At 35.0% G+C, this 26,182-nt stretch overlaps 1 non-coding gene across 1 annotated transcript; it reads right to left on the reverse strand.

The window, feature by feature from the left end:
• Nucleotides 1-8,408: 8,408 nt before the first annotated feature.
• LOC121210482 (small nucleolar RNA R71) lies at nt 8,409-8,514 on the reverse strand. Its single transcript, XR_005905598.1, has one exon. It is a non-coding gene; the product is annotated as a small nucleolar RNA R71 (small nucleolar RNA).
• Nucleotides 8,515-26,182: the final 17,668 nt, after the last annotated feature.

Consider the following 26,182-nt stretch of genomic DNA (forward strand, 5'->3'; position numbering starts at 1 on the left):
AGTTATTCTTTCTTTTGCAAAGTTTACTCTATTTCCTATAGAGTCTATATTTTCTGGTGCTACATCAGCTATTTTACTATGCTTTTCTAAATAAGAAACATATTTTTTCTTATACATATCTCATCCCATGGTGGTCGTAATTTATGAAAATATTGGTTTATCCAAAATTCTATATTTTTCATTTTTTAATTTTTGATATTCATGAAGAAACTTTTTAGAAAATTCTTCTAAATATCTAATATCACATAATTTAATTTTTTACAATATATAACTAAATATACTATCTTGATCTCTTTTTTTTTATCAAAATAGCCACAAAATTCTATTTTAAGAATAAAAGTTAATCCTTTTAAAAGGTCTTTGAAAGTTCCTATCTAGTTGATTAACTGCCCTTTTTGTTCTTTTCCTTTATCAAATTCTTCTCATCTTCTTAGAAATTGTAAAACATCTCCTTGAAATGTTCCAATAAAATAGTTTAAAATTTTTTCTTTTGACCACGTATTGTTGTTGTTTACAACAATAGTCATAGATTGTGCCCAGTCATTTATAGTTTTTTCATAGTCTGCTATAGGAACATTAGTTAAGTCTAAATATATTCCTCCTTGGGCCACATTTCTTTTATTTAAACCATCTATTCTATGTGAAACACATTGAATAGATGATTCTCTTAAATTTTCTGATTTTATTTCATTAGTAGCAATATTTTCGGTCTAGTTACCAAAAATTCTTGTTTTATTTTCAACTTTGTTATAATCTTTATTAAAAGATCTCAGATAATCATCATTTTGAAGACCTAGTTCTATTTTTCTTTTTCCGTAAGGATCTCTTTGATCAGTATCCATAGGTTCTGGTATTTTTATATTTTCTTCTTCATCTGTTGAAGTATTTTCTTTATCAGATTTATAATTTGTAACTTTTAGTTCTTCTAGGTTTATTGGATTATCAGAATTACTAAAACAACTACTTTATGTAGTTTCATAATTTAACATATAATGATAATTAAATAAGGTAAACAAATCTTTATGGTTTTCATAAAGTTGTTCTATTAATTTTAGATATTATATTATTTCATTTTTAACAGAACTCTTAGTAAATTTATACTTCCAATGTTCTATAAGTTGTTTATAAGATTGAAAATCAAATTTTTTTATGAGCATATTTTCATTTCTATTTTTTAGGTTTTTTATTTCTTTTATTAGTAGAAGATGATTCTTCTGAAGAAGTATCTTCTTCTTCAGAGAAAGTTAATAATATATTACTATTTCCATAATATAAAGGTCCTAAATCTATCTCTTGTTCTATATTTTTATTAATAAGAACTTGCTCTAATTTATTATTAACCTCAGATAAGATTTCTTTAGATTCATTGTTCAAATATAATTCTGTAACTTCTCCTATATTATTTACTTGTTGTTCAATTTTACTTACTTTATTATAAAATTTATGAAAATATATAGAAGTAATAGCTATTAAACAATTAAAACCTTTACTCAGAGCTGAAATATTATTTTCATTTTTAGAGTCAATATGCTTAGTATGATTGCAAATTTTATCTTTATATAGACAATCTGTTTCTTCCATGAAATTTATCTTTGGTACCTAAAACCTTTCGTTATCTTTATATGTCTTAACACTCAAAGGCTTAGACTCTCACATAGACATAAACAGGCAATAGTAAGATAGAATAACAGATATATGGGTTTTAAGATAAATAACCATGAAATAAACTAAATTATAGATTAAAGATAAGAACTTACAATAAATACTACGATATGCTTTCAGTATTTTGTAATTGGGATATTTATAGCAATAAATCCTAAACTAAATTCATACATGTGTTTTTAGATAGACAGATCCTTGTCATTCCTGACTTTCAACCAAATGATCTTCTTTGCTATTCTTGAACCACAAACGACTTCGAGCATAAGCTCGAACAAATTGAATCAAACACAGAACTAGAAATAATTTTATTTTCTTTAGTATGGATACAGAAATCTCTTCTTAAATAGAAACCAAAAAAATCATTATTCCAGAAAATATATTTAATTCTTAAGGAATAAAAGTCTCTATTTTTAGGCAGAATAACGATATCTGAAAGTTGTGTAAATAACCTGTTAGCTCGATATATCAAACCGAAATTACCAAGAGGGGTTGAATTGGCTTATAATTTTTTTTTTGAGGAAGCTAGAAAGAAAATTTAAAGATAAACACAATAATTTAGAGTGATTCGACCCCAATTGCCTACTCAACTACCTTAGCTTTTTACAACTAAGGATTTTCTCAAATTCACTAATTTGATAACCTTGGAGGACAAGGTTTAACCTTACAACTCTCTTAAAATTTCTACCCTAAATCTTAAGACACAAACCCTTTCAAGGAAACACAAATAAGCAAACAAATAAATAATCCTTACAAGATCAAACTGTTTGCAAATTACGCTCAAATACAATGAAATACACTTGAGCAAAAGAATAGAAGTAAAGCTCACAAGTATATGTAAAAAGCTTATGGAAATAGTAAGCTTAAAGGTTTTTTAATTGATGATTTTTGCTTAAAAATGCTTTCTCTTGTTGTTTTAGAAACTTTAGCAGTTAGTATTTATACCCCCTAATTGATTTCCAACCGTTGAGGTTGTTGTGTCATGAATAGAGTCGTTGGGATGTAAAAACTAGAGCATTTAATTTACCTGCAACACCAAGTATTGATACCATATAAAAGGGTATCAATAATTTTTGCAATAAATACTAAATTCAGTGACCGTTGGAGATTTGTTATCAATACCAAAACAATTTTATCGATACTTTATAAAAAGGTATCGATACTGTATCGATACTTTGTAAATTTTGTGAGAAACAGAATGCTATTTTAGTTTCATTTTTAAGAAGGGGTGTCGATATTTTTGGACAAGTCTTGGCCTTTCAAAACCTTCAAACACCATTTCTTCAAGGGTTTTTCAACATTTCTTGGAGACTTTGCCTATTTCAACTTTTTTAATGTAAAAACCTAATGGTTTATTAGGTGTTTTGAACACCATATATTGTGTTTTGTTGCAGGAGGTTACCTATTTCTAAAAATTTTCTTAAAACTCTTACCCAAAATCCTTGCCAACCAAGTGTTTGTTAAAATTCCCCAAAGAGTTTTCTTTGAAGTTTAGTGTCTCTAAGTGTCTAATAGTTAGAATGGCCCCTAAGAAAAAGTCAAGAACTAGTGCATCTTCTTTTAGCCCATCTAGGGTGGTAGAGTCCTCTTTTAGTGAGTGTTTTCAATCCTTAAACTCTCGATCTCATTTTAATGAAAAACTTGCTTTGAAAAAGGATTAGGATTCAAGAAAGATATATGTTAGTATGCTTGAATCAATAAATTTTATTTATCTATCTATTTTTCAAGATTGGGGTTGGATGGAGTTTTTGAAAATTTCTTCACAGACATTTATAACGTTGTTCAAGCATTTTATTCAAATGCCAAGCTTGAACATGACCAGTCGGGTGATCTCGTTGTTGCCATCACCTCATTTTTAATGAACACTCCCATTTGTCTCACTGTTGAAGACTTTGGAAATTTGTTACACTTGCCTTTCGGAGGTAACTCCAATGAAAAGGGCCTTTTTAATCAAGCTCTTTTCATTCCATCCTGTCTAGCCTCTAAAACTTTCTTACACGATCGAGTCTTCCACCTTATCCTCACTTGGAATTTACGTCTTATTATGAAACATGTCAAGCTTCGAAACACTGATTATTGGTGGCTCGATTCTGTCCAAAATAATAGGCTTCTCGATCTTGTTAAGGCTATCAAGAGGGGGCTGAATACAAATATCACCCTTCCTAATGGCACATATTTGTCATATATCTTTAAACAGTTAGGAATTAACACCCTTGGATACTCCACCATTACGTCCAATCATGTAATGCCCTGAATAATTTAAGTCTGTTTTGTGAAATTTGATACAAACGTGTATTTGCTTCAGTGGTTAAGTGTTCTGGGTGTGTGTGTGAGGAATTGGGTTCAAATCTCCTTTTTGGAAAATTTTGTTATTTTAGATCCAAGCCTTATCCTTGTTGAGTGGGCTTAGATAAAATTGTCTATTAATCCATATCTGAATGAGCCTGTTGGTTTGAGTGGCAAGGAGTCAACGTGTTGGAGGTCTTGTGCTCGAATCCCTGCGTGACTGTGGGTGATAATTTTTGCTCTAGTTGTCTGTTAGAGGTTCGGTGGAGTTGGGAGTTTGAAGTAGTTGGATGTGCTTAGTGGGGAGGATTTTATGGGATGTGACTGTTGTGGGGAGTTGGGATATTTTTTCTCTCATTTTTCCAAAAATTTCTGACTTTATACTATTCTTTCCCCACCAAAAATCTTTTTTTTTCTATGTCCTTGTTTCTGCCAAAATTTCCTTTTCAAAATTTCAATAATACGAACCTCTGATTGCGTTGCGCATTTAGGTAAGTGAAAGTGGTGAGTTTCTTCTTAGATAGGGGGATTATTTAAAGTTTATTTTAGTCGATTTTACTTTTCATTAGTTTGATTTTTGGATTTGGCAGCAGTGAATCGTGAGGAATGTGATTCTCCTATTGCGGAATTGTAGTCGGAATCGTTCGTGGAAAGAGGGTAAGTGATGACCACTTGTATTTCACCTACTGTTGGTTTGTGAGTTTGGTAATTGGTGATTTAGATTGATTTTTGGGAGTTTGTGTTATCAATTTTTAGGTTCTGGTGGTCTCGGGAGTGCTTTCGTATAAAAAAATGAACCAGGTGTGTACTCTTAACGTGAAAAACTAAGTTTCAGCAAAAGCCAAAAATGTTGTCTATCGATGCCATACGGGCGTGTGCCAAGCTGTGTGGTTGGCCGTGTGCGAGACACGACCGTGTGATTGACGAAGGCGTGGCCGTACGTAGGACATGACCGTGTAATGGTGTGAATGTAGTCGTGTGGGCCATACGGGATAGGCCAGATCAGGCGTGTGGGTTTTGGACCAGGCCATATGGGCCACACAGGCATGTGGGCCCATAATTCTGTAATTTTCCCTAGGGTTGCACGGGTCATTCCGATCGACTGTGGGCCTACCATAGGGTCGGTAAAGGCTAACCAAACGTATTTTTTGTATTATGATAATTTGATAGACTAATCCGAGTAGGATACTAAATGTATGTCTGAATGTACCATTTAAGTATGTATGTTATCTGTATACGAGCATGTTAAACATGTTATATCTGTTATTTCCGTTTCTGTATTCTGTATTTGTGTTTGGGGTGGGTCTTGTATATGTGGAAGAAGTGATTTTTATGGTGACACTTCACATATATTCTGGTAGCTTGATTGCATATTATTTGTAATGTATCGCATCGACATTATATGGTGTGTAGCAATGGCTGGGTGTTCTTCACCCTACATGTATGATGGGATGGTCGAAGATGGTATGTAGAGGATGGGGGTAGGACTCACTATATCTACTTCGTTTATCTGATTCTGATAACTGTATCTGTTATGGAATGAGTGCAATAAGTAATAAAAACCTACCCAACCAGCCAAACACCTCTCCATCCTCCAATCACACCCTAAACAGAGCTATTTAAGCTCATCCAACCATGCACACCACAAAGGACCTCGAAAGGCCCATCCAACCCTTCACACCAAGAATGTGGACTAAACCACTCAAATATTAATATGCAGCAGAGCTGACATATGTGTCGTACTGTGCGGTAAACCACTATACAAATGTATTGCAGTTGAAACTGCCAAAATAGATCAGACTCCCTTCTCTTCGCAACCAAACCCAAAAAGATTAATGCAAATGCAAAATGCACACCATTTGAAGACAGGCTTACAGAAATAGCGTACAGACAGTCAAACCGAAATAGAGGTGCACACATCCGATCGACCAGGTTCGGAATCATATATCACGATACAAAATTATTAGGCAACATCACAATAATGAATCATTAAACTATTGTAACGATTACAAATAACTTATAAGTCCTAGCTAAAATAGAGTCCCAACCACCCTTACTGAAACTTAACCAAGGGTCGGAACACACAGGATCACAAACAAGTAAATACAGACACAGTACAAAAATTGGCGACATAAGGCCACATGGCCGTATGCCCTGGCCCTGTGGAAGTGCCCAGGCCGTATGGGGGTCTACACGCCCATGTGAAGGCCACACACTCTCGGGTGAAGGCCATACAGGCTCGTGTGGAGGGGACACATGCCCGTGTGAGCAGCCCGTGTAACTCACAATCTAAAAGTGATAAAAATTGACAGTAGATGAGACACAGACATGTGGAGATCTCTGATAAACCGTAATTTATACATATTTTTACCCCATGCCTAACGCATTTATTGATGGTTTCTCCTTAGATTTGGTGAATTTGATGCTCCTAATCCTTTAATTTCATGTTTTATACTTAGGAAAGCATAAGTTAGTAAAAAAAGAGAGAAACGGGCCAAAAACGGAGAAAATGGACCCACATGGGAAACCAACACGGCCTGGACTTCATCACACGGGCGTGTCACACGGCCATGTCAATTTGGCAAGATCGAAGCATGACTTACACGGGTGGATCACACGCTCGTGCCTATTTAATACCCTTGACCATGACCTTCAATAATCGCACACGGGTGTGTCACACGGGCACGTCCCTGCTGAACCCAAGTTTAGTCCAATTCGGAAAAGGCCAATTTTGAGGGCTTTTAGGCATTCCAAAGCCTATTTAAACACTTGAGGAGGCACTTAGGAGGGGGACGTAGAGTAGGAACCAAAGAATTACTCAAGGAAAGCTGATTGATCCATCCCAAGAGCCGGATTCATCATCAACACTGGAGATCTCCCTGCAAGTTCCTTCAGGAGTTTTAGGTTTTCTTATGTTTTGTTATCTTTATACTTTTGACATGTTTTCCTTCATAAGTATGAACTAAACCCCTAAATACCTAAGGGGAATGAAACCTCTGACAGATCTTGTTATTATTATCTGAATTGTATGATAAATATTTGACTTGTTCTTAATTATGTGTTCTTAATTCTTGTTTTGATATTTCAGGATATTGATTCAAGTTAAGCTCTTATTCAGAAGAGGAATAGACCCTGTCTAAGAATAAATTTGTCATAATTAAGTGGAGTTGATTGCGCGCCTAAAGATAAGGTGACAAGATTTTATCGGATTAGGGTGAAACCTAATAAGGGAATCCATAGATTGAGTTAATGCAATTCTAGGGTGTTAATTAGAAAGAGATTTCAATTATTCAACCTAAGGTTAGACGTTATTAGTCTCAAGAGAGATAATAATAACTTAGGGATTTCTTGAGACTAATAATATAACTTAGGGATTTCTACGGATCAAGTCAAATGAATAAATCATTTGATTCAGAGTCAAATAACAAGTGAAGTCTAGGTGGATTTGTCTTTAGGTATTGTCTCAATCAATCGAATTTTCCCCAAAAGTATTTTCCCAAGTTTTTCTATCTGTGCATTCTTAGTTAGTAATTAGTTTAGACAACCAAATCTCTTAAATTTTAGGCTAGATAATAAAAAGGAAGTAAATACTAGTACTCGTAGTTCCTTTGGGTTCGACAATCTGGTCTTGCTGAACTATAGTACTGTTCGATAGGTACACTTACCTTAATTGTGATAATAAGTTAGTCTCAAGAACGTTTCATTTATAACTCTTTAAAACTTGTTACGAATATCACGCATCAAGTTTTTGGCACCGTTACCGGGGAACTAGAATATTAGGAAAACTCGAATTTTATTACTTTAGCCACTTTACTTTTCTTACAATTTAAATTTTTATTTTCTTTTCTAGTTTTTTCTCTTATTTCCTTCTAACAGGTTTTTCTAGTTTATGACCAGAATAAACCCGTCAAGATGACTACTTCTTGACGATGAGATTGACTGCACAGTTGGCAGAAATCGGAGAGAAATAAGGCGAAGCCTAAGATACACAGAGGACGAGCAAGAGAACGACACTTCAACCATAATCGAGGACATGGTTGAAAACTAAGAAAATCTGCTACCTCCTGCGATTACTGTTAATCAGAATCCTACTCCGCGCACTATGTATGATTATGCTAAACCTAATTTAACAGGAACTAAGTCAAGTATAGTTAGACTTGCTATTGCTGCAAATAATTTTGAACTGAAACCTAACACAATTCAAATGATACAACAGTTTGTTTAGTTTGACGGTTTGCAGGACGAGGATCCCAACGCTCACTTGGCAAATTTCCTAGAATTTTGTGATCCCTTTAAAATTAATGGTGTTTCTGATGATGCCATTTGACTTCGGTTGTTTCCCTTTTTATTGAGGAATAAGGCTAAACAATGGTTGAACTCGTTACCACGAGGGTCAATCACTACTTAGAAACAAATGACCGAAAATTTTTTATTAAAATATTTTCCTCCAGCTAAAATAGCCAAATTACATAATGATATCTCTTCTTTTGTGCAGATGGATTTAGAAACACTCTACGATGCATGGGAGAGATACAAGGACCTTTTGAGAAGGTGCCCTCACCATGGGTTACCGCTTTGGCTACAAGTTCAAACGTTTCATAATGGCCTGAATCCTTTAACTTGACAGATGATTGATACAGCCACTGGAGAAACTATCAATAATAAGACTCCTAAGGTAGCTTACGAATTTATTGAGGAGATGTCACTGAATAACTATCAGTGGCAAGTTATGAGAACAAAGCTGACGAAAGCAGCCGGTGTTTTCAACCTCGATGCGGTTACTATGCTATCTAACCAAGTAGAACTCTTAAATAAAAAATTTGACGATTTCTGTGGTTCTACTCAGGTACATCCAGTGATGAGGTGCAATTCGAACGGAGGAGAAGCATGCACAGAATATCAACTTTGAAACTCTAGCATCGAGGAGGAACAAGTCCAATATATGGGTAACAATAACTCTAGATCCCAAAATAACCCATATCGTAATACTTATAATGCAGGTTGAAGGAACCATCCAAATTTCTCACGGGGCGGTCAAGGAAATCAAAGGCCACAACATCCTCCGGGTTTTCAACAACTACCTTACCAGTAAGAAAAGAAGCCGAACCTTAAAGAGATGCTAACCAAATTCATTTCGGTGTCAGAAACTCGTTTTCAGAATACTGAGACAGCACTCAAAAATCAACAAGCATCAATCCAGGGGCTCAAAACTCAGATTGGACAGCTCACTAAGTTAATTTATGAACGACAATAAGTTAGCCTACCTAGTAACACTAAACTCAACCCAGGAGAGCATGTGAAAGCAGTTACACTAAGGAGTGGGAAAGTGTTAACTGAATCTGAAAAGAAGCCACCATAAGAAGCTGACAGAAAGGAGGTCGAACCCGAAAACAATGACAACCTAATGCCAAAAGAATATAAACCACCAATCCCATACCCAGCAAAGTTGGAGAAAGACCACATGGATGCACAATTAAGTAAATTCCTTGAACTTTTTAAAAGCTGCATATTAACTTACCTTTTGTTGAAGCTATATCGCAGATTCCTACATATACAAAATTCTTAAAGGAGCTTCTAACAAACAAAAGGAAGTTTGAAGACTTATCCACAGTGGAACTTAATGAGGAGTGCTCAGCCATACTCCAAAATAAATTGCCAACCAAAATAAAAGATCCAGGAAGTTTTACTATTCCTTGCTTAATCGGTAGTTTCAATGTTGATAAAAGACTGGCTGATTTAGGCGCCAGCATTAATTTGATGCCATATAAAATGTTTAAACAACTTGGTCCTGGGGAACCTAAACCCACTAGGATGAGTATTTAATTAGCTGATAGATCTGTTAAATATCCTAGGGGAATTATAGAGGACATACGTGTAAAAGTAGATAAATTTATATTCCTTGTTAATTTTGTTGTGCTTGACATGGATGAAGATGTTGAGGTGCCTTTAATTTTAGGTCGGCCATTTTTAGCCACTGCTAGAGCTGCAATTGATGTGGGTGATGGTAAATTGGTACTTAGAGTAGTTGACGAAGAGATTACCTTTAAAATTTATGATGTCATGAGATTTTCTAGAGAACAGGATGACTCATGTTATTTTATCGACTCTATTGATCATACCACTCAAGATTCTTTTCAAGAAATCGTACACAAGGACACAATGGAACTGTGTCTCGCCCAAGAAAAGGGGATGGATGAGGATTCTGAAATAGGAACCGAACTAAACTCTAATGAAACCTCCCCAAAACTAGCAGAATATGAGGGAATTAAGGTAAAAGATAAACTTAAGCAAAAACCCTCTATTGACGAACCTCCCAAACTGGAACTTAAACAATTGTCGAATCACTTGGAATATGCATTCCTTGGAAATAATTCTACATTACCGGTAATTATTGCATCCAATCTGCAACCTAAGGAGAAAGAGGAATTTCTTCAAGTATTAAGAGAGCATAAAAAGGCTATGGCTTGGAAAATTTCTGACATTAAAGGGATTAGCCCTTCTTTTTGCACCCACAAAATTTTAATAGAAGATGAATATAAACCATGCGTGCAAGCCCAAAGATGACTGAACCCCAACATGAAAGAAGTTGTTAAAGCTGAGGTAATTAAACTCCTAGATGCTGGAATTATTTATCCTATTTCTGACAGTTCTTGGGTGAGTCCAGTGCAGGTTGTTCCTAAGAAAGGGGGCATGACTATTGTAGCCAATGAGAAGAATAAATTAATCCCAACAAGGACAATCACAGATTGGAGAGTGTGCATTGATTATAGGAAGCTAAATGATGCCACAAGAAAAGACCACTTTCCCCTTCCATTCATTGACCAAATGTTGGAAAGATTGTCAGGACACATGTACTATTGCTTTTTAGATGGACTCTCTAGCTATTTCCAAATCCCAATAGCTCTTGAAGATTAAGAAAAAATGACATTTACATGTCTATACGGTACGTTTGCTTATCGTAGAATGCCTTTTGGATTATGTAATGCTCCTGCTACTTTTCAGCACTGCATGATGGCCATTTTTTATGAACTCGTAGAAGACGTCATGGAGGTATTTATGGATGATTTTTCAGTTTTCGGTAACTCTTTTCATCTTTGCCTAGAAAATTTAAAACGAGTGTTAATAAGATGTGAGGAAACAAACCTTGTGCTTAATTGGGAAAAATGTCACTTTATGGTTCAAGAAGGTATTATGTTAGGACATAAAATTTCTAGTAGAGGGATTGAGGTTGATAAATCTAAAATTAAAACCATTGAAAGACTACCTCCCCCTAATTCGGTTAAGGCTATTAGAAGCTTCTTAGGACATGCTGGGTTTTATAGAAGATTTATTAAAGACTTTTCTAAAATAGCTAAGCCTTTGACTAAATTATTAGAACAAGATGTACCTTTTAATTTTGATCAGGAGTGTTTAGAAGCATTTAACACTTTAAAGGATAAACAGACTAAAGCTCCAATTATAATTTCACCTGATTGGAACTCACCTTTTGAACTAATGTGCGATGCGAGTGATTTTCCAGAAGGTGCAGTTTTGGGACAGCGATGAGATAAACATTTTCAACCTATCTATTACGCTAGCAGGACTTTGACTGTTGCACAAGAACACTACACCACCACAGAAAAAGAGCTGCTAGTTGTGGTTTTTGCATTCGATAAATTTAGGCCATATTTAATATTGTCTAAAGTTGTCGTTTATACTGACCATGCCGCTCATCGCCACCTTTTGACTAAAACTGATGCAAAACCTCGACTCATTCGATGGATCTTATTATTGCAGAAATTTGTCTTGGAGATTAAGGATAAGAAAGAAACTGAAAATCTTGTGGCTGACCATCTCTCCAGGCTTGAAAACTCAAGTACCAAAGAACCAGATGACATTGAAATAAATGATTCATTCCCTAAAGAATAATTTTTTGTTATATCTGATTTTGAGGTACCTTGGTTTGCAGATATTGCAAATTTTTTAGCCGCTAACATTATCCCAAAAGGGTTGACACATCAGCAAAAGAAGTGATTCTTCACTGACGTGAAAAACTACTTCTGGGAAGACCCTTTTCTTTTTCGTAAATGTGCAGATCAAATCATTAGGAGATGCGTTACAAGGACAGAAGCATGGAAAATCTTGGAACATTGCCACTCAGGACCGGTTGAGGACATTACGGTGGAAATAAAACCATACATAAAGTCCTCGAATCAAGTTTTTATTGGCCCACTCTATTTAAAGACGCCAACAGGTATGTTACTTCTTGTGACAAATGTCAAAGGACAGGTAATATATCCAAACGTAATGAAATGCCTCAGACATATATGCTCTCATGTGAAATATTTGACGTTTGGGGTATCGACTTCATGGGTCCATTCCCTAGTTCGTTCGGGAATAAATACATCTTAGTAGCTGTTGATTATATGTCCAAATGGGTTGAAGCCAAAGCTTTACCTACTAATGATGCTAGAGTAGTACGATTCCTTAAGAAACTCTTCTCTCGATTTGGTACACCTAGAGCAATTATTAGTGATAGGGGTACTCATTTCTGTAACGCCCAATTTGACAAGACCCTCAAGAAATATGGAGTTCATCACAGAACAACTACCCCTTATCATCCTCAAACTAGTGGCCAAGTCGAATTAGCGAACCGAGAGCTTAAATGTAGCTTAGAAAGCACATTAGAATTACACAAGAAGGATTGGGCGATGAAAGTAGATAATGCTTTATGGGCTTATAGAACTGCTTTTAAGACCCCCATAGGAACATCACCTTACAAACTTTTTTATGCGAAAAGTTGTCACCTATCGTTTGAGTTGGAACACAAGGCATTCTGGGCTACAAAATTTTTAAACATTGACCCTAAACTTGCAGGTGAAAATAGGTTGATGTAGTTAAATGAGTTAGATGAGTGGCGAGCCAATGCATATGAAAATTCACGCCTATATAAGGAAGCGACGAAGCACCGCCACGACTCCCGTTTAAAGCAACGAAGGCAATTTGAAGTTGGAGATCTTGTCCTGTTATATAACTCAAGGCTCAAATTGTTTCCTGGAAAGCTTAAATCACGATGGTCAGGTCTTTTCGTAGTTCAAATTGTGTTTCCATATGGTACAGTAGAGGTAAGTCATCCATCATAATGCACTTTTAAGGTAAATGGACATCGTCTCAAAATGTATAATGGTGAGAATTACAAATACGATAAAAAGGAGCTACGACTCCATGAAGTTAACTAAATACACCCACAACGTGGAGTGAAGCTTAGACTATAAACAAGCGCTTCTCGGGAGGCACCCCGAGCACTAACGGTGCTAACTTCTTTAAATTTTAGTCTTTAACATTTAATTAACTAACTGAATCACGGAACACAGGATTTTCAGAACCACACAGCCAGGCACACGGGCGTGCTGTAGGCCGTGCACATACCAAGGGATGAAACATGACCGTGCGATACGGCCGTGTGAAAACAGGGCAAAAATTTCTTCCCCAACACGGGATGCGATAAGTTGCCACGGCCGTGCGACATGGCCGTGGGCGAAACTGCCAAAATAACACAGGCATGGGACACCCCCGTGTTTTGAAACCGTGGACAAACCTGTATATTTAACACAGGCGTGTGCCTGTATACACGGGAATGGGAGAAGCGAATGAAGATTGAAACGGTCGTGCAACATGGCCAAGAGCACCGATGCCCCCAATTTTGAAAACCACGAAATGTACGGGAGGAAACGAAGGCACACGGGCATGCCCAATGGCCGTGTGCCCCAATTTCCCTATAAACACCTATTATCTATCTTAGCTTTATCTTTATATTTTGAAATTACTTTTTATTTCTTGTTTATACTATTTTATCTTGAATTTTGACAATTTTCAATTTCAGCTATTTCATTACGAGTAATTAAGCTTCCTTATAGTCCTGATTCTGTCGCAGTTATAAAGAGCTCCAAAGCTCATCGCCGCATAGGAACTAAAAACTCCACCGGGAAAGGACTTATAAACTAACGAACCTCTACCACCACTGGAGTATCCTTCTCCACTCTCACGCTAATTATTCTCCATAACCCTAATTCAAGGAGTTCATTAATCATTCAGGAAGTTTCACTTCTCTCCCTATCTTATGATTATCAATCTATCTTTTTCAATATATCTATCTTTGTACATTGAGGGCAATATACATCTTAAGTGTGGGGGGTCTTTCATATCGTCATTAGAAATCCCTGAATTCTCATGTGATCTTCTCATGCCATGATTAGAATGAATTTTGATTAATTTATGATTTTTAGTGATATGTCTTGAATTAAAACTTAGGCATCCATGCATTGATTGTTTAAACTTTAAGATATTAAAGAATCAAGCATGATAAGTTGACTTTTGAATTTAAAATTTTCTAGGTTGTTTCTCCCAAGTTTAGGTATTATTTTGAGTTGGAATTCACAAGTTTAAACATCAAAAAGCCAGAATTTTTTGTGAGATCTTAAGCCTGTAGATCATCTATTATTTCTTTCATGCTCACTTTCATTATGAGTGCGTCAGTATTGAATTGTTATTCTAGAACTTGCTTGATTATGCATGTAAAGACCACACCATTTGATTTGATATGTCAAAATGATAAAGGCACTTAGGTTTAACCCACTCACTCCATAAAAGCCTACCTTCACAATTAACCCTTAGTGAACCCCCTTGAGCCTAACAACTCATTCATTGATTTACCCTCAATATTAACCCATAACTCATTATTGTTGAAATCCCCTTAATTAATTTGATCCCTATTTTTGTAGAGATTTGAGTTGGAAGAGTTGCTTAGCTATGTTTTATTCTATTTTCTAATTTGGCTTGTTCTTCAAATATATATAATACATGTATACATATTAGTAGCAGTGATCTTCTGAGCTAAAGAATTTAAATTCCATATTTTGAGAAAAAGCTCTATTGTACGCAATTGATGACTAGTCATTTTTCTGGTTAGGCAATTTTTCAATTCAATCTCGATTCTAACCTTTTCTTTCAGTTTGTGACCACAACCTCTAACCAAAGCCACATTACAATCCTCGAAAGACTTTTTGATTGATGTTGCATCTCAATTTGTAGTGGTGGAGATTTGATTTTCATGCAAGCCTATGGTAATGACTTTTCATTATTGACTATTCAGTGCTTCATTTATTGTCCTTAAACCCCTCGAGTGATTTGAGTGAATCTTTAATGAGGATGCGAAACTCTGTGATATTTTGAATCAAAGGTAATTACTTAGATGAGGGGAGATACCTATGTTTTCATGATAAAATGCTCAACTTGGAATGTTTAAAACTTTGATATTCTTTCAGTTGAATTTTCAAGGTATGATTACCTATGGATTAGTTTGAGATATTATTGATAAGAATTATAAGTTGAGAAGAATTTATTTTGATTATGAGTTGAGGATTTTGCTTGAGGACAAGCAAATGCTTAAGTGTGGGGATATTTGATAAACCGTAATTTATACATATTTTTACCCCATGCCTAACACATTTATGGATGGTTTCTCCTTAGATTTGGTGAATTCGATTCTTCTAATCCTTTAATTTCATGTTTTATACTTAAGAGAGCATAGGGGAGTAAAAAGAACGAGAAACGGGCCGAAAATGGAGAAAATGGACCCACATGGGAAAACAACACGACCTGGACTTCATCACACGGGCATGTCACACGGCTATGTCAATTTGGCAGGATCGAAGCACGACTTACATGGGTGGATCACACGCCCGTGCCCATTTAACAGCCTTGACCACGGCCTACAGTAATCGCACACGAGCATGTCACACAGGCGCGTCCCTCCCGAACCCAAGTTTAGTCCAATTCGAAAAAGACCAATTTTTAGGGCTTTTAGGCATTCGAACGCCTATTTAAACACTTGAGGAGGCACTTAGGAGGGGGACAAAGAGTAGGAAGCAAGGAATTACTCAAAGGAAGCCGATTGATGATCCATCTCAAGAGCCAGATTCATCATCAAGACTGGAGATCTCCCTTCAAGTTCCTTCAGGAGTTTTGGGTTTTCTTATGTTTTGCTATCTTTATACTTTTGAGATGTTTTCCTTCATAAGTATGAACTAAACCCCTAAATACGTAAGGGGAATGAAATCTATGACAGATCTTGTTATTATTATCTGAATTGTATGTTAAATATTTGACTTGTTCTTAATTATGTGTTCTTAATTCTTGTTTTGATATTTCAGGATATTGATTCAAGTTAGGCTCTTATTCAGAGGAGGAATAGACCCTGTCTAAAAGTAAATTTTTCATAATTAAGCGGAGTTAATTGCGCGCTTAGAGATAGGGTGACAAGATTTTTTCGGATTAGGGTGAAACCTAATAAGGGAATCCATAGATCGAGTTAATGCAATTCTAGGGTGTTAATTAGAAAGAGATTTCAATTATTCAACCTAGGGTTAGACGTTATTAGTCTCAAGAGAGATAATAATATAACTTAGGGATTTCTACGGATCAAGTCAAATGAATAAATCGTCCGATTCAGAGTCAAATCACAAGTGAAGTCTAGGTGGATTTGTCCTTAGGTATTGTCTCAATCAATCGAATTTTCCCCAAAAGCATTTTCCCAAGTTTTTCTTTCTGTGCATTCTTAGTTAGTAATTAGTTTAGACAACCAAACCTCTTAAATTTTAGGCTAGATAATAAAAAGGAAGTAAATACTAGTACTCGTAGTTCCTTTGGGTTCGACAATCCGGTCTTGCTAAACTATACTACTGTCCGATAGGTACACTTGCCTTAATCGTGATAATAAGTTAGTTTCAAGAACGTTTCATTTATAATTATTTAAAACCTGCTACGAATATCACGCATCAATCTCAGACGCCCGTCTGGGGACACATGCCTATGTGGCTGGGCCGTGTGGTATCAAAATTATCGAAAAGACTAAATTCCCATCTTCATACGGCTGTGTGACCTATCCGTGTGGGGCACACACATTTGTGGTCACAAAACCACACCAAAATAGCCTAAAAATATGTAATTCACCACTAAACCGAGCCCCCAATTACCTAAACACAAAAGTATACCAGAAATTGCAGATTTTCCTATGATTCACCATCAACTCAAAACAAAACAACACCTATATAAAACAATTACGGAAACACACCAAAATTGTCGTAGAACCCAAGCAACACTTCATTAAAGGAACATAAAGGTTTTTGAACACACACCTGAATTCGTGATTCCAAGCACCAATGAAGATCGAAACGCCGCCTCAACACAATTTCTCCCTACTCGAATCCTTGAATTATCCAAACACAAAAAATGATGTCCAACGAAACCCAATGATTTCAAACAAAATTAAAAAGAGAAACAAATAGAAGTGACAGCTAGGAGAAATCAATGGCAGAAGGATGCAAAAATATCTTTTTGTGAAATCTCAAAACAAGAGCAAAGAAGAAAAGAAAAAAAAATTGACATGAAGAAAATATAAAGGAATAAGGAACGTGGAACAGATTTTGGGTATCTTTCCCCTTTTACTTCCAAAAATAAAATAAGTTAAAAATCAAAATAAATAAATAACTAAATGAATAAATAAATACTTAAAACCTAGAAAGAACAAAAACAAAACAAATTCCTCTGAACACACATGAGGATTCAAACCCGAGACCCCAAGCTAAACTAACACAACCAACCACCAGACCAGCAGGCCCATTCTAACATCAAAACGCGAAAACTAACCCAATTGCTCGATCTAGCCACTGACCCTACCTACAAATATCAAATCTTTTGACCCCAAAAATCAAGGTGTTACACAATCAATCCCTAGAGTCTGACCAAACCTCAAATAAGAGTGTTAATGAACAAGAACAACATTATGAAAATATTCCCCAAAAATTTGATAATTTGACTCTACCAAGAGTTCCAAAAAAACCAAGTTTGCAAGAAAACAACTTTTGAAAATTTAAATGCTATTTGCAATTACATTATAAAAACAAAAGAAAGGAGTTTACCTATTCAAAAGGAATATGAAACCATCCAATTATTAGATATAGTGTTTATTAATAAAATCAAGGAACAAAAATATAAATATGTCAATTTTGGACTAGTCGAAATTGGTGTCAAACCTCTTAGTGTTGAAGCCACTAAAAATACCTCAATTTTAATTGTCTTAAGAGACCAAAGACACATTATGTTTAATGATTCATTATAAGGAACTATAGAAATAAGCCTATGTATTGGCCCAATATATTTTAATTGTTACCTAAATTTTATGGTTCCTTTAACCGATAAAAATATTTTACAATCACTGAACGTCTAAATCCATACCCATAATTACAAAATGCTTTCTGGATCGGAAGTACTAAATTTCGTCTATAGGCTCCACTTCAAAGCTATGTATTTTATAGTCAATACTAATGCTTTACTTCAAAGGCCAAAAGGATAAACTCTTTCAATAGAAACAGATACCTCAAGATCTCATACCACAGTCCCAAGAACAATACAATGGCATGAAATCAACATTCTTGATAGGTGGAAACTTAAAGGTGCTACAGACCCTGTTTCACCAATTCCAATTAGAAACACTTCACTAAATGAAATTATCCAACACCAAGATGGCATAGTTGAATTAATATTCAACAGGCCACTAAGAATGTCTTCAAGATATTACTTTAAGATAGGAAGTACCAACACGACTTTTAGGAGGTTAAATTTAGAAGAAAAATCAAATCTAGAAACACAAATGGCAGATTTTAGGATAGCTAGAGCCTCTATCTCTTCTATCCCAACAACATTTAGAACCAATTTACAAGGAATAGAGAATTCCTCAAATATAGACAACCTATATATGTCAGATAAGAAGAAAGTCCCTAAAATTCACCTAATATGTCACCAACATACTCATCAATGACTAATAATGCAAGACAATGAGAAAATTCAAAAATATTTGTTCTAGAAAAATCTTTTAAGATCAATAAAGAATGGTGTAGAAAACACTTCCATTCCAACAAAAATAAACAAAAAAAAGATTACTTTAAAAATTATAATAATAAAAAAGAAAATATTCTTCAGGAATATTATGAATTCATGAATACCTATAAAATTCATATAAAATTCTTTGAATGGTTTGAAGAATATTATTCAGAATCTATTAATATAATAAAACATAATACTAGATGGCATACCAATAAAGGAGAAGTTGAATCTCAACATATCCCTTTAATGGAGGTCTAATATCTTCACAAAATACTAGAATAAAAACAAGTCCTTTACGAATTAGAGCTCCTGATGCAAGAGAACAAATATCATCAAAAGATATTAAAATGGTAATAGAACAAAACAACTATACAAATATCAGTCTTCACACAATAGGAAAAAAATTAGATTATATAGAAAATTTGGTAGAAAGTCAACTGATAAAGAAAAAACTAGTAAAAGAGGTAACTGAAAAAAGTTATAAATATCCAATATTTACACCTTATGAAATTCCAAAACCTTTCCAAAAATCCCAAAATGATTTCTTAACAGAAATCCAAAATAGACTTGATGCTTTGGAAAGTTACAAGTCTGAATTAGTTGCACCTGATACCCCAATGCAAGCCCAACATTCAATAAATACATTACACCAATCTTCCCAATCTGACTCCGACCAGCTAGATGAACAACAAATTAACAAAATGGCTTGGAAAGAACCAAAAGATTATATTATCCAAAAATAACCGCACCTGATCTTAATATAAAAGAAAATTATGTTTTCCAAAATAAATATAATGCCAATACAATTTATGAATGGAATATAGACGGAATGTTTGAATATTATATTCTCGATTTATTGAAACAACTGACAATTGTTTCAAATTTTAACAAAACTCAAAACCAAAATGGATTAATTAGTGATCATGCTATAGCCAATCTTTTAGTTGCTGGATTTACTAGTCAATTAAAAGGATGGTGGGACTATGCACTCACTAAGACCCAACAAGAAGAAATCTTGAAAGCAATAAAAAGTATGAACAAGGAAGGATTATTTTAGATGAACAAGGAAGAGAAATTCAAAATGCAATAGCAACTTTAATTTTCTCAATCTCTAAACACTTTATAGGAGATCCTTCTCATCTTAAAGATTGAAATTTAGAATTATTATCAATTTTAAAATGAAAAAAATTAACTGATTTTAAATGGTATAAAGATGTCTTTATGACCAGAGTTATAATAAAATCTGATAACTAACAACCATTTTGGAAAGAAAAGTTTCTAGAAAGACTCCCTACTTTATTACAAGAAAATGTTAGAAATCAAATTAGAGAAAATTACAGAGGTATTATTCCATATGAAAAACTTACATATAATAAACTAATTAGTTTCACCAAAAAGGAGGATTAAAAATTTGTCAAGATTTAAAATTACAAAAACAACTTAAGAAAGAAATGTATCAATGTCGAAAGGAATTAAGACCATTCGGCCACCAATTTGACATTAGGAATGAACCTTCTTCTTCAAAAACATGTTGTCCTATAAAACAAAACAATAGGAGAAAGAATATTTTAGAATATTATATAAAACCCTAGTATAGAAAATATAGAATAGAAAAGAAACAACAAAAAACAGAAAACAAAATAGATAAAATGAGAAAATGTTAGAGATGTGGAATACCATGACACATCTCAAAATATTGCAAGATTAAAAGAAAGATTAATTATATAAATCTAGATGAAGAAATAGAACAAAAAATTTAATGAAATTCTTTTAGAAACAACTTCCTCTGAAAAAGATACATCTATTTAAATAGATGAATTACAAATAAATGAATTACATACAACATCTCAATCCTCTGATGAAAATGAACCTTCAATTAATATGTTAACCAAAGACCAAGAATTCATGATTGAAGTTATTGATAAAATTCAAGACCTAGAACTTAAAAGAGAATATCTTTTGAAATTAAAATCCTTATTAAGAGATAAACCAAAAAAAGAAAAAGAAATTATCTCTAGTCAATCACAAATGTACAATATACAAGATGTAATATTTGATAAATATGGAAAAATAAAAGCTAGACAAATTACAAATTCTGACTTACAACTAGAAATAAAAAATAAATAAATTGGAGTTTTCTCATCTTAAAATTAAACAACAAGAAATGAAAAAACAAATGCAAACTTTAAAATATGAAATACCAAAAAAAAGTTCATTAGAAACTGAACCCAAGCCTGAAGAAAATACACAGGAATAGAAGATGGTTCTCATTGAAATATCTATACAAAGATATTTAATAAAAATGAATATTATTATAAACAATAAATTTCAATTAGAAGCAATAGCCCTTTCTGATACAAAGAGCAGATCAAAACTGTATTAGAACATGGATAATTCCAACAAAATATTATGATAAAATAACAGAATCTCTTAAAGCTGCAATCGGTAAAAAACTCAAAATTACTAACAAAATCGCCAATGCAGTAACCTACAACAAAGATATAAAATATCAAACATGTTTTCTAATGGTAAAAGATATTGCCCAAGAAGTCATATTAGGAACCCCATTCATATCCTTCCTCAAGCCATATAAAGTAACAAATAATTCAATATTTACCAAAGTTTTAAACATTAAAGTAGAATTTCCTTTCGTAGAAAAACCCAAAATAAGAAACCTCAACTTATTAAAATCTCTATCCATCCTTAATGGGCAAATTAATAATTTAATTAATCATAAAAAGAAACAAATCTCTTTTTTAAAAGGACAAATATGTTTTAAAAATTTACTGAATAATTAGATAAAAGAGAAGTCCAAAAATAGATAAATCAAATCAAAGAAGAAATAAAATCAACAATTTGTTCTAACATTCCTAGTGCCTTTTAGAATAGGAAAAAACATGAAGTAACATTACCATATGAAAATAATTTTGATGAAAGACAAATACTAACAAGAGTAAGGCCAATACAAATGAACAAAGAAATGGAAGAATTTTGTAAAAAAGAAATACAAGATCTTCTTAATATAAAATTAATCAGGAAAAGCAATTCTCCTTAGAGTTACTCAACATTTTATGTAATAAAAAATGCAGAATTCGAGAGAGGAACGCCAAGATTAGTAATTAATTACAAACCTCTCAATCAAGTTTTGAAATGGATTAGGTACTCAATCCCAAATAAAAAAGATTTGTTACAGAAATTTTGCTATGCAAATATTTTCTCAAAATTTGACATGAAATCAGGATTTTGGCAAATCCAAATAAAAAAAGAAAGGCACAAAACGACATTTAGTGTACCGTTTAGACAATATGAATGGAATGTGATGCCTTTTGGATTAAACAATTCTCCTGTAATGCCCTGAATAATTTATTTATGTTTTTGTATAAATCTAACAACTGTGTATCTACTTCAGTGGTTAAATGTTCTGGGTGTGTGTGTGAGGTCTTAGGTTCAAGTCTCATATTTGCCAAATTTTGTTATTTTTGGATCTAAGCCTTATCCTTGTTGAGTGGGCTTAAATTAAATTTCCTGCAAATTCATATTAGAATGAGCTTACTGGTTCAGGTGGTAAGGGAGTTGATATATTAGAGGTCCTGTGTTCGAATCCTTGCGTTCGCAAGGGTGTTATATTTTGCTCTGTTAACTGATAGAGTTCCAATGGAGTTGGGATTCTGATTAAGTTGTTTGTTAGTGGGCTAGTAGAGAGAAATTAGGGTTATCCTAGTAGTTTTTTCTGTTTTCCCAAAACTTCTTCCCCTCTGGTGTTTTTCTCTCTGTTTTTTCATTTTCAACTTTCAGATTCTTTTTTTTTAATTTCTATCAAAATTTTCTTTCCAAACCGTGGTAGGTTGACATTTCGTTTCCTCCGTGCTACTGTGTAGGTAAAGGTTTCCATGTGTTTTTTAGATAGTTTTGTTTATGCGTTAGTTTCTGTTAGTGTAATCGTGGGATTTGATTTTTCTGCGATTATTTTAGGTGTAGAAAAAGGCTATGAACAGTGAGTTTTCTCACCATTTTCTTGAACGGTATAAGTGGTGGCTTTCATTGCTGATAAGTCTTAAGTGTTACATTGGGTTTTGTATCGATTCGTAAATTGACTGCTAAATCGGTATTTGGGTGCTTTTACTTAGCTTCCGAAGGCCTCGAGAGTGTTTTCACATCAAAATCGTAACAGGTGTGTACCTAAAATGTAGAAAATGAGGTTTCAACAAAAGCCAAAAAAACTGCACTGTCGACGCCACACGAGGATGTTGTGGCTCATGTGGATGGCCATGTGTGAGACACGACTGTGTGATCAATGAAGGCTTGGCCATGCGTAGGATATAGCTTTGTGATGGCTAGTACGTGGCCGTGTGAGCCACATGGGTAAGGCCAATCTGGGTGTATAGGCCACACGGGCATATGGGCCTATATTTCTTAAAATTTCCCTAGGGTCGCACGGGTTGTTCGGATCGACTGTGGGCCTACCATATGGTCGGTAAGGGCTAACCAAACCCTAAAATTATAGATCTGTTTGTCTGATATTCTGTTCTGAGTATGATAATGTTGTGCATGTCTGATTATTCTGGTACTTGTACTTAAGCATGTTGAGCATGACTAGCATGTTATTTTGTATTTGTTTCTGTATATGAATGTGGGGTGGGATTTGTATATGAAGAGGAAGTATTTTGTACGGCGATCATCTCCTATACTCTAGCTGCTTGGCTGCACATTATCTGACATGTGTCATAATGGCACAATATGGTGTGTAGGGATGGGTGGGTGTTTTTAACCCCACATGGTATGATGGGATAGCAAGAGTTGGTGTGTAGAGGATGGGGGGTAGGATTCTGTTTACCTGATCAGCATATTTGATTCTGTTTACTGTATCTAAAAAGGGCATGAGCCTGATTTTGTATCTGTATGTTTGCATGCTTAATTCTGTAGGGTTACACACTGAGTTTACAAAAACTCACATCCATTTGTCTGTTCTGTTCATGTAATCCACAGAATTAGGCAAATCAGGGCGATGAAGGCTCTCGGTGACCACGAGTTCGTAAACTGATTAGGTTTATGGTTTTTATTTTAAGGATTATTCTAGATTTTTGTAATTATTGGACTTTCTAGACTTTTTGGCTGGTTTTTCTTTTGGATTTGGATTTTTGTTGTAACACCCCCAAACCCGGCCTAGACGCTATGGCTGAATCTGGCGGCGTCACATGTGAGTACTTTTTAGAAAAACCTTAGCGAGTTGAAAATTTGTCCAGTTTGATATCTTTATTTAATTTGTGAAATCCCTATTCCAAATATCAAGTGGACGGAAGCTAAAACGTCATTAATTCTTAAATCAACAATTTATCAATTTAACATCCCAAAATAATCCTAAAAACAGTTCGAGTCCGAATACATAATCAATCCCAAAAACAACTTTTAAGGTAACGCAGGAAAAAATAAAGGTTACTCATAAAATCATTAAATGTCTACCAGTGGTAACCATCGAGCCCTCGGTCGCACCAATCCATCTATTACTGAGGATTACCTGATAGATAAAATAAACAAAAGGGTGAGTTTTCGCAAACTCAGTGTGTACATCTCCACAAACAACATGCATACAGACAGATAACAGATTACAATTATTCGGCCTTAGCCATACAGATATCGCATGCATAACAGATCAGATATCAGAAAATATGCCCACCAACCCTGCACACCATCTCCGTCCAACCCAACACACCATGTAGGGATAATATCGACCCACCCATCCCTGCACATCGTATATAGGGATATAATCGACCTATCCAACCCTACACACCATAGAGTACCGCATTGCAGCACATATCATAAGTATGCAGCTTAGCTTCCAGATAACAGGCTAATCGCCTCTCAGACTTCTTTCTCTTCACAACAATCCCAACCCTATGCAAGGTATCATAAATATCATGCCATGCTATTATGCAAATAACAGATCATATAAACATCATGTCAAAGCAGTTCACAGAATCAGACAAATACACATGCTTATAATAACATACTTTTTAGTAACCAATCAAAGTATGGGGACTAAGTAACGCTTACTACCCCTACAGTCAAGTCACAGTCGACTTAGGCGACCCGTGCAACCTAACAGAACAAATCAGTGAAATTGGGCTCACACGCCCGTGTGCCATACCCGTGTGGGCCCATACGCCCGTATGGGTCACACGGCTCAAGTTGGCCTTGCCCGTGCAGATCACACAGCCTGGCCCAGATTCTCACACGCCCGTGTGATTCACCCGTATGGGCCCACACGCCCGTGTGGCCCACACGGCCTACAAGCCATCACACGCTCTTGTCCCTCGAGCCCGTGTGATGCGCGCACAGCCTAGCTCGTCAGTGACATGATAGTGTCTCACGACGCAGGCTACCACATAGGTAGACCACACGCCCGTGTGGCGTCAACAGGCTACTTTTTAGTTTTCGCCGAAACTCATTTTCTGCATAATCAGAGTACACACCTTGTTCGTTTTCGCTGCAAATCCAACCACGAGCACTTCAGAGCCTAAGATTAACAATACCGTGCCCAAATCGGTCACTTAAATCGACTTACATAAGAACTGCCAAATCCCGAAAGAGAGATCTACTTACCTTCAATGAAGAACGGTGTTTTCTTGCTGTTTAGAACTCGATTACTAATCTACAGAGCCTTGGATATTCCCTAAACAGTAACCAAAATCCCTTTTAAACAATCTCTAAAGGAAATCACAAAACTTAATTAAAGCGATACTTACTGAAACGATAGAACCGCTAGCAATACGCCCAAGCTTATCGAAAAAAATGGAAGGAAGGGGAAAAAGAAAACAATTTCGGCAGCAAGGGGGTTTTAGGGAGAAGGAGGAAACGGCAATGAACAAAAAGAAAAAGAAAAAAATGAAAACATCTGATAAACCCTACCCCCTTGAGTGTTTTAGTCCAACCAAAACGTCCGCATGACTTAACAGAAAAATTAACACCACACCCACGACTCGAATTTGGGTTCTCAGGCATACTCCCTTACCACTTAACCACTAGACCAGTAGGCCCATTCTGATATAATCCTACTAGCTTTTAAACTTAAGCCCACTGAACAAGAGTAAGGCTTTATTCATCAAAATACCAAAATTTTCCCCAAGCTAAGGCTTGAACTTGGGACCTCTCAATCACCTCCTAAGACACCTAACCACTGAATCAGATTCCCATTCATCAAATACCCATAGAAACGATTTAATAAAATTCGGGGCGTTACATTCGTTTTAGCACTTAATTTGCAACTGATATCTAAAACTATGGTTTCTACTAAAACAGAGGTTTTCTAAAAAATACG

Source organism: Gossypium hirsutum, chromosome A11, assembly GCF_007990345.1.
Source record: "Gossypium hirsutum isolate 1008001.06 chromosome A11, Gossypium_hirsutum_v2.1, whole genome shotgun sequence".
NCBI classification, from domain to species: domain Eukaryota; kingdom Viridiplantae; phylum Streptophyta; class Magnoliopsida; order Malvales; family Malvaceae; genus Gossypium; species Gossypium hirsutum.